This window comes from Lactuca saligna, chromosome 5 (assembly GCF_052625555.1).
Source record: "Lactuca saligna cultivar CGN05327 chromosome 5, ASM5262555v1, whole genome shotgun sequence".
NCBI lineage: Eukaryota > Viridiplantae > Streptophyta > Magnoliopsida > Asterales > Asteraceae > Lactuca > Lactuca saligna.
Genome location: NC_136421.1, coordinates 48,176,078 through 48,185,000, shown reverse-complemented (window position 1 = coordinate 48,185,000; position 8,923 = coordinate 48,176,078).

Genomic DNA, 8,923 nt, shown 5'->3' with positions numbered 1-8,923 from the left:
ATAGACCATATAAACCATAAGAATAAACATCAAAATATATCGAGGGATCACAGACTCTACAAGCTTCCTGGTTTCATTGCTGCTCTCCTTGACTTGATGTAACATCCCGAATTTTAAGTATTTTCAAGTCCTTCCCTTGGTTTTTAGTTATGTTATTTTGGTCCTTGGATTTGGTTTAAACTATGCGTAATAAGCCCTAGTGGCAAAATGGTAAATTTTAGGGTAGGAGGTGTACGATGAGCGTACATGTGAGTACGCTAAGCATACTAAGGCACACCCTAGTATGATGGGAATACATATATGATGGGTTTTTAGCATTCTAACACTTCCTAAGTGTACATGCAACCCTAATAAACCTTGGATCTATGTTTGTCTAAGATTCATGCAAAATTGATTTCCAAGGTTCATGATCCTATCTAGCATACATGGGGAACATTTTAACTTAAATGATAGATAGAATAACATACCTTGTTGTTGATTTTGATTCCTTGAAACCTTGTGAGCCTAGCACCGCAAGTGTGATGCCTCAAATGCTTCACACAACACCAAATGCTATGGAGTAAACTTGGAGAGAAAGTATAACACTCAAAAATCGGTTCTAGCCCTCAGGTATGCATGCATAGCCGATTTTTGGAGATGTCACATGGTTTATATAGTGTGTTGCATTAGGTAAACCCTAATGTGACATGACTCTTCATTTACATGACCCATGGATTAACTCCATGGAGCATCCTATGGGTGGAACCCAACTTGACAATCCATGGAGCCTCTTAGCCCACTATATAAGTTATGGATGATTTACATAATCAACCAATATATTTAATTAGTTATCTTTTGATCACTTAATTAATTCTTGATCAAAATAATTAAATAATATTATTAATATACTAGAACTTATAATATATTAATAAACCATAAGTCTTATTACTCTCATTTAGTTTATCCAATGCATGGTGCCATGTAACCCAAATGGACCATGCTGGGTCGGGTCAAGTACGTACCATAAATCGTTATGGACTTAGACACCTTATCCAACAATATATGTATGTTTGGCATACTAGTGTCTGGGTGAAACCCTAAATTTTAGGATTTGAGGACTATTTAAACATCTTTATGGACCATTTTCTCTTATCAGAGTTGTTCTTGCATAACCCTAGCCCTATTGAGTGAGAGTTAAAGCCTTAAAGTGTATTCTTGGTGATTTAGAGACAAAGGAAGTGCATCAAGAAGCTTGGAAGCTTGAAGCAATGTTTGGATCTGGGAGTTTGGCTTCCTTCTCCATCATTTAAAGGTATCAAGTTCATACCTTTATGGTTTAATTGATAGATCTCTTATTGGGTTCTTTTATGCTTTTTTTTGGTACCAAATGCTCTATCTTGAGCATGACATGTTCTGGATGTTTTTTTGCCATCCTTTCAGACACTTGGAGGGGTCCTAAATCGTAAAAATGAGGTCCCAATGGCTAGTAGTGTCCAATGCATTTGGTAGAAGGTTCTTAATGGATTAAGACCTTCTATTAATAACTTTTGGAGATGTAAAGTCATAAATTTTGATACTTTATGCCTCTGGGGTGCATTTGGACCATGCATCTGAAGTTTGGGCTTAAGTGCTTAAGCAATTAAGCACAAAAAGGGACTTTTGAATAGGCGAGGGTACACCCCATGTAAGGAGGAGTACATTAGGCATACTTGGTCAGCCACTCTGATGTGGGTCAATGTGAGGTTCGGTGTACGTCCTTCCTGTCGAAGGAGTATGCCCCACATACACCTTCTATTGGATTTAGGACTTTAGGCTTCGAGTTTTGGGCCACCTTTTGGGATTAAATGCTTCCGCCCATATTGGTCTATCTGAGTAGGAGTGTTTTGGAACAAGTGAAGAGTTGGACCTTAGGATAAGGCCTAATAAGGAGTTTGGGCCTAATTTTCCAATGATGGGCCTTGTATAACTTTAGGCTTTTTAGATCAAGGATTGGACCTAGGTCTTGGCCCAATTATAGATAGGGTAAAGTGGAAATTTACCCTAAGTTTGGGTTATTAGTTAGGGATGGTAATCTAATTATTAATTGGATGTTTACTTGTTTTGATAGTTCAAGATTTTAGTGGGCCATCAACCATAGGTTTTCACTACGGTTCATCAGTGTGAGGTGAGTTGTCCTCACTGTACTCTCGGTTCGAGGCACCAACACCATCCCTTTAGATTGTTATCCTGGTTATTGTATGCTTGCTGTGTTGTAGTGGTCTGTTAGATTGACATCCTGGTAGATAGGATGTGCTGTGCTATAGTGATATGTTAGACTTGTATGACTATCTGTATATGCTAGCTATGTTTAGTTATATTATATGTGGATATGTGGTGGATGGTTAGGTTGAGGTGGTCCTGTTTTATGCAGAAGGACAAGAGACCCAAGGCGGTCTGGATAGACTGATGGCCTGTGAGGCAGACCAGTCAGGCCGAAGGCCCGGAGAACGATCCAAACAGGCTGAAGGCCTGGTGCGGTGGTCCAAACATGTTGAAGGTTCTGTATACATGATGTTGCTGTGATATCTATGATTATGTGCTGTGGTGGTATTTGGGGAAAACTCACTAAGTGTTGGGCTTACAATTTTGGGTTATGTTTCAGGTACCTCAGATGATCGTGGTAAGGTAAAGGCTTGATCGTGCACCTATTCATGTTATTTTTTGTGATTTTGGGAATAACGCTGATGACGAACATTTTTTGAAAACTACAATGTAAAATTTTTTGATTTCGATTGGTTTGAAAACGTTTAAATTTTTTTTGAAATTTCATGAATGTTACAAGGTTGTATCAGAGCCTTGGTTTGAGTGAATTGGAGGAACACTTATGTGAATCCAGTCTCAAACTAAGGAAAAGGATTTTAAAATAATATTTAAAATGGTTTTCAAAATAATAGAGGAGGATGCAACGTGAACGATCATACAGGGCCAGTACGTAACCAAAAATTACCACACAAGTTATTTGATATTATGTTATGTTATGATTAGAATAACATGCTAGCGACAAGATAAGGATCCTCAGGAACTGTATGATAGAATTGCCTGATATTTGATGCCTTATCTTCTATAGAGTATCCTATTGATTGTTGTATGACTTTTTTGTGTGTGAACTAGCTATTGAATGAATGCGCTACGTCACATACTACATGGATTAAATGGTCTTGGGGCAGGGGAATTGGTCTTTCTACGCACCTCTTGTTTCATTCCAACCATTGTGGGATTGAATCCTTTAGCCTAAGATTGTTTAAGTCATGTACTATGTGATAGTATTCATGCAATAGTTATCTGGCACCAATGGAAGGTCGTGTGGTAGTTAGTCGTAGGATATGTTATGTGGGGTCAGTCAGCCAGTCGGTATGCTTACCCTTCCTCTAGGAAGTGAGGGTAGAGTTCACGAGTATGTTAGAGGGAAGTTTATTGTTAGGGTTATTGTGATGATCCTCTGAGACAACTACAGGTAGGTGTGGAAGGTAGTATGGGCCCATACTACTGTAAGCACAGGACCCTTATGTGTAGCAAGTCACAATCCCTAGGGAGTTTTTGGGAGTTAGTTCCCCATTTTGGTTATATGTGTTATCTAATATCTCCCTGGTGTATTTTAGTATGGTGACCACAAGGAGATCTGAGATCGGATCCAGACCGGGACCGGGATCGGGATCAGGAGCTGGCAGGCAGATTGGAGTTGATGAGTTGGATGCCAGGATTAGGGAGATTCGCCATGGGGAGGTTTTATCCATCATCCAGAATCAGATACTAGAGTTATTTGGGTCTATTAAGACCGCAATGATGGAGTTCTTCGATGATAGATACGCAGCCGTTGCTGAGATTGCTGCTACTACAGCCTCCACAATCGTGGCAGCTGCAGGTGTTGGACCAGGATGGTTTTTTCAGTGTTAAGACTTCGAAAATATGAATCCCCTAACTTTTTATGGAGTTCACGACCCGATCGTAGCCATGAGGTGGCTATATGATGTTGAGGGATTCTTTTTCACCTACTCTTGCCTAGCTGACCAGAAGGTCAAATGTTTTTCCCTAAGTTTGCTTCAGAGCAGGCTCAGATGACCCGTTACTTAAGCAAGATCAAGACGGATATCAGGAATTTTGTTTCCACCTAGTAGTATGATTCCTTGTTGGAGTTGTAGGAGGCTGCCAAGCGGCGTGAGCTAGACGTAATCAAGGATTATGACTACGAGATCCTTTATCATCCGGGTAAAGCGAATGTGGTGGCGGATGCCTTGAGCCGCTCTTCAGCTGAGCCTTTTGATGAGGTATTATATATGAGGATACAATTGGATTCTTTGCTTATGGTATTAATTAGGGAAGTTCAGGCCGAGGGTGTTCGGGAAGAGAATTGGAAGATTGAGAGGATCAGAGGTGAGATCGCTAGATTTGTTTCGGATAATTAAGTTTTTTTGACTCGTTGTAGTCGGGTATGGGTTCCTATATCTGTTGGGGTCAGGTAGATTGTGTTGGAGGAGACTAATAAGTCTCGCTTTTCTATCCAACCAGGGGCCACCAATATGTATCGAGATCTGAGACTGAGCTATTGGTGGCCGTGTATGAAGATGGAGATTGGCTGGTACGTGGAGAGGTGCTTGACCTGCAGGATGGTCAAGACCAAGCATCAGAGGATGCATGAAAAGCTGCAACCTCTGGGGGTTCCCATATGGATCTGGGAACAGATGTCGATGGACTTCATCACCAAGTTGTTGAGGACGGAAAAAGGTTTTGATGTTATTGTTGGATTTGGTGTCTAAGCCTATAATTATAATTAGGATGTACTTGACCCAATTGTAGCATGGTCCTTTTGGGTTTCCTTCATCAGAGCAATTTTGATATGATAGACTTGTGATAATAAGGTTATTTGTGATTTATTAATATATTATAAGTATAATATTAATTGAGAAATCATATTATTTAATTAGTATTGATCAATAATTAATTTTGAATTAACTTTGTGATCAAAATAGACTAATTAAATATATGGGGATCGACTATGTAAATGAATGATTCTTATAGTGTGGGCCAATGATCCATGGTTATTTAGGATGGGTTAAACCAATGTGATAGTCCAGGGAGGTTTTAACCCATGGAGCCTAAGTAATATGAAAGGTCATTAGGGTTTGCAAAGATGTAACGCTAGCACTATAAATGGAACCCCTCATGACCAAAATCAGTTACACCATTATTCTTAGAGTTTGATATTGATTTTGAGCTGAGTAACTTATTCTCTCAAGCCTACTCTTGCATTTGGTGTTTGTGACACATTAGAGGCATAAAACTTGAGGTGCTCAAGCTTTCAAAGGCCAAGAACTACAGCCTATATCAAGAGGTATTGATCTAAACTAGTTTTTATGTTATATACCCTCTATTGTATGCTAGTTAGGATGTATGCTTTGGAAAGTTGAAAAAGCATGTATAATTAGAGAAAACATAGATCCAAAGCATCTAGGGTTGCATGTGCACCATAGGAGTGTTATAGTGCTCAAAACCCAACAGTTATTTGGGTCATCGTGGATCGATTGATCAAGAGTGATCGTTTCCTGGAAAGGAGAGTTCTCCAGCCGATAAGTTAGATGATGTATATATTTGTGAGATCGTTTCTTTCCATGGAGTTTCGCTCTCCATTGTTTCAGACCGCGACGTTCAATTCACATCTTGTATCTAACAGAAGTTCCATGAGGAACTTGGTAACTTGGTATGATGTTGCACTTCAGCACATCTTATCATCTACAAACTAACAGCCAGAGTGAGTGGACGATACAAACTCATGAGGATATGTTACGGGCCTGTTTCATTGATTTTGGTGGGAGCTGGGACCCCTACCTACCTCTTACAGAGTTCTCTTACAACAACAGTTTTCACTCCAGCATTGGTGCTCCACCTTTTGAGCTCTTGTATGGGTGGAAATATCGTATCCCAATATTTTGGGACGAGGTTGGTCACAGGGTTATGGGGCACACCGAGGTGGTCCTTCAGACTACGAAGATGATTCAGCAAATAAGGCAGAGATTGTAGACTGCTCAGAGTCGACAAAGGAGTTATGTTGACCGTCGCCAATCTAAGTTGGAGTTTCAGGTTGGCGACGTGGTGCTACTGAAGGTCTCACCTTGGAAAGGTGTGCTCCGCTTCAAGAAGAGGGGGAAATTAGGTCCCTGATATATTGGTCCCATTCGGGTTATTGCTAGGGCTGTAAAGGTTACTTACACATTGGATCTTCCTGAGGAGCTCAACCAGATTCACAACACTTTCCACATTTCTTAGTTGCGAAAGTGAATTTTATATGAGGATGCAGTATTCTCCTTGGATGATATTCATGTTGATGAGTGTCTGAACTATGTTGAGAGGCCCATACCTATTCTGTAAAGAAAGGTGAAGGTTTTGCGCAACAAGGAAGTACCTTTGGTAAAGGTACGATGGCAACATCGAAGGGGCTCCAAGTGGACCTGGGAGCCAGAGGCTGAGATACGGGAGCATTACCCAGATTTGTTTGTTGCAGCAGACTTCGGGGATGAAGTCTAGTTCAAGTGGGGGAGAGTTGTAACATCCCATATTTCAGGTATTTTCAAATCCTTCCCTTGGTTTTTAATTATGTCGTTTTGGTCCTTGGATTTGGTTGGAATTTTCCCTAAGAAGCCCTAGTGGAAAAATGGTAAATTTTGGGATAGGAGGTGTATGCTGAGCGTACATGTGACTACGCTAAGCGTACTAGAGCACACCCTAATACACTGGGCGTACACATATGTACGTTGGGCGTACTAGTGTCCAGGTGAAACCCTAAATTTTAGGGTTTAAAGAGTACTTAAACATCTTTATGAACCATTTGCCCTTATCCTTTTAGCCTCTAAATCCTTGAGTTGTTCTTTCAAAACTCTAGCCCCCTTGAGTGAGAGTGAGAACCCTAAAGTGTATTCTTGGTGATTTATAGGCAAAAGACGTGCATCAAGAAGCTTGGAAGCTTGAAGCAAGGTTTAGATATGGGAGTTTTGCTTCCTTCTCAATCATCTAAAGGTATAAAGTTCATAGCTTTATGGTTTAATTGATAGCTCTCTTGTTGGGTTCTTTTTATGCTTCTTTTTGGTCCCAAATTCTCCATCTTGATGATGGCATGTTCTGGATGTTTTGAGTCATCCTTTTAGACCGTCGGAGGGGTCCTTAATTATAAAAATGAGGTCCCAATGGATAAAAGTGTCCCATGCATTTGGTAGAAGGATCTTAATGGATTAAGACTTTGTATTAAGAACTTTTGGACGTGTAAAGTCATAAATTTGGATACTTTATGACTCTAGGGCACATTTGGATCATGGATCTAGAGTCTGGGCTTAAGTTCTTAAGCCATTAAGCACAAAATGGGGCTTTTTGATCTGTGAGGGTACACCCCATTTAAGTAGGAGTACGCCCCTCATACTTGGTCACCCACCCTGATGTGGGTCAATGTGAGGTTCGGTGTACGCCCTACATACCAAAGGAGTATGTCTCGTGTACACCTTCTATTGGATTTCGAAATTTGGGCTTCGAGTTTTGGGCCACCTTTTGAGCTTAAATGCTTGGGCCCATATTGGTTTTTCTGAGTAGGCATGTTTTAGGCCAAGTGAAGAGTTGGACCTTAGTATAAGGCCCAATAAGGAGTTTGGGCCCCATATGAAAAATTGGGCCAATAACGGGGCCTTGTATAACTTTAGGCTTTTTGGATCAAGGATTGGGCCTGGGTAATTAGTTAGGGATAGGGTAAAGTGGACATTTACCCTAAGTTTGGATAATTAGTTAGGGATGCTAATCTAATTATTAATTGGATGTTTACTTGTTGTGATAGTTTGGAATTTTAGTGGGCAATCAGCCAGAGGTTTTTTGTGCGGTTCATCAGTGTGAGGTGAGTTGTCCTCACTGTACTCCCGGGTCGAAGGCACCAAGGCCAACCCTTTGGATTGTTATCCCGGTTATTGTATGCTTGCTATGTTGTAGTGATTTGTTAGATAAGCATCCTGGTAGATAGGATGCGCTATGTTATAGTGATTTCTTAGAATTTTATGGCTATATGTATATGCTACCTATGTTTGGTTATATTATATGTGGATATGTGGAGGATGGTTGGGTTGTGAGGCAGACCGATCAGGCCGAAGGCCCGGAGAACGGTCCTGACAGGATGAAGGCCCGATGCAGCGGTCCAAACATGCTGAAGGTTCTGTATACACGTTGTTGCTGTGATATCTATGATTATGTGTTGTGGTGGTATTTTGGGAAACTCACTAAGCATTGGGCTTATAGTTTTAGGTTATGTTTCAGGTACCTCAAATGATCGTGGGAAGGAAAAGGCTTGGTCGTGCACTTCCTTATGTTATTTTTTTGTGATTTTGGGAATAACTCTATTGATGAAAGTGTTTTAAAAACTACAATGTAAACAATTATGATTTTGTTTGGTTTGAAAAAGTTTAAATTTTTTTGAAATTTCTTGAATGTTACACTCGAGTACGGATCCTCTGCTTCAAGTAGTACGGGCCCATACTAACTTCCTTATCTATCCGTACTTTCCTCAAGGATTGCCTTGAATCCACAAAGTTACCTTATATCCATATAATTAACCCTCACATTTTATCCATACAGTTTTTTGTGCGGTTCGTCAGTGTGAAGTGAGTTGTCCTCACTGTACTCTTGGATCGAAGGCACCAAGGCCGACCCTTTGGATTGTTATCCTGGTTATTGTATGCTTGCTGTTTTGTAGTGATCTGTTAGATTGGCATCCCGCCAGATAGGATGTGCTACTCTATAGTGATTTGTTAGACTTTTATGACTCTATGTATATGCTAGCTATGTTTGGTTATATTATATGTGGATATGTGGTGGATGGTTGGGTTGAGGTGGTCCGGCTGTGTGTAGAAGGCCAACAGAACTAGGGCGATCCGGATAGAAT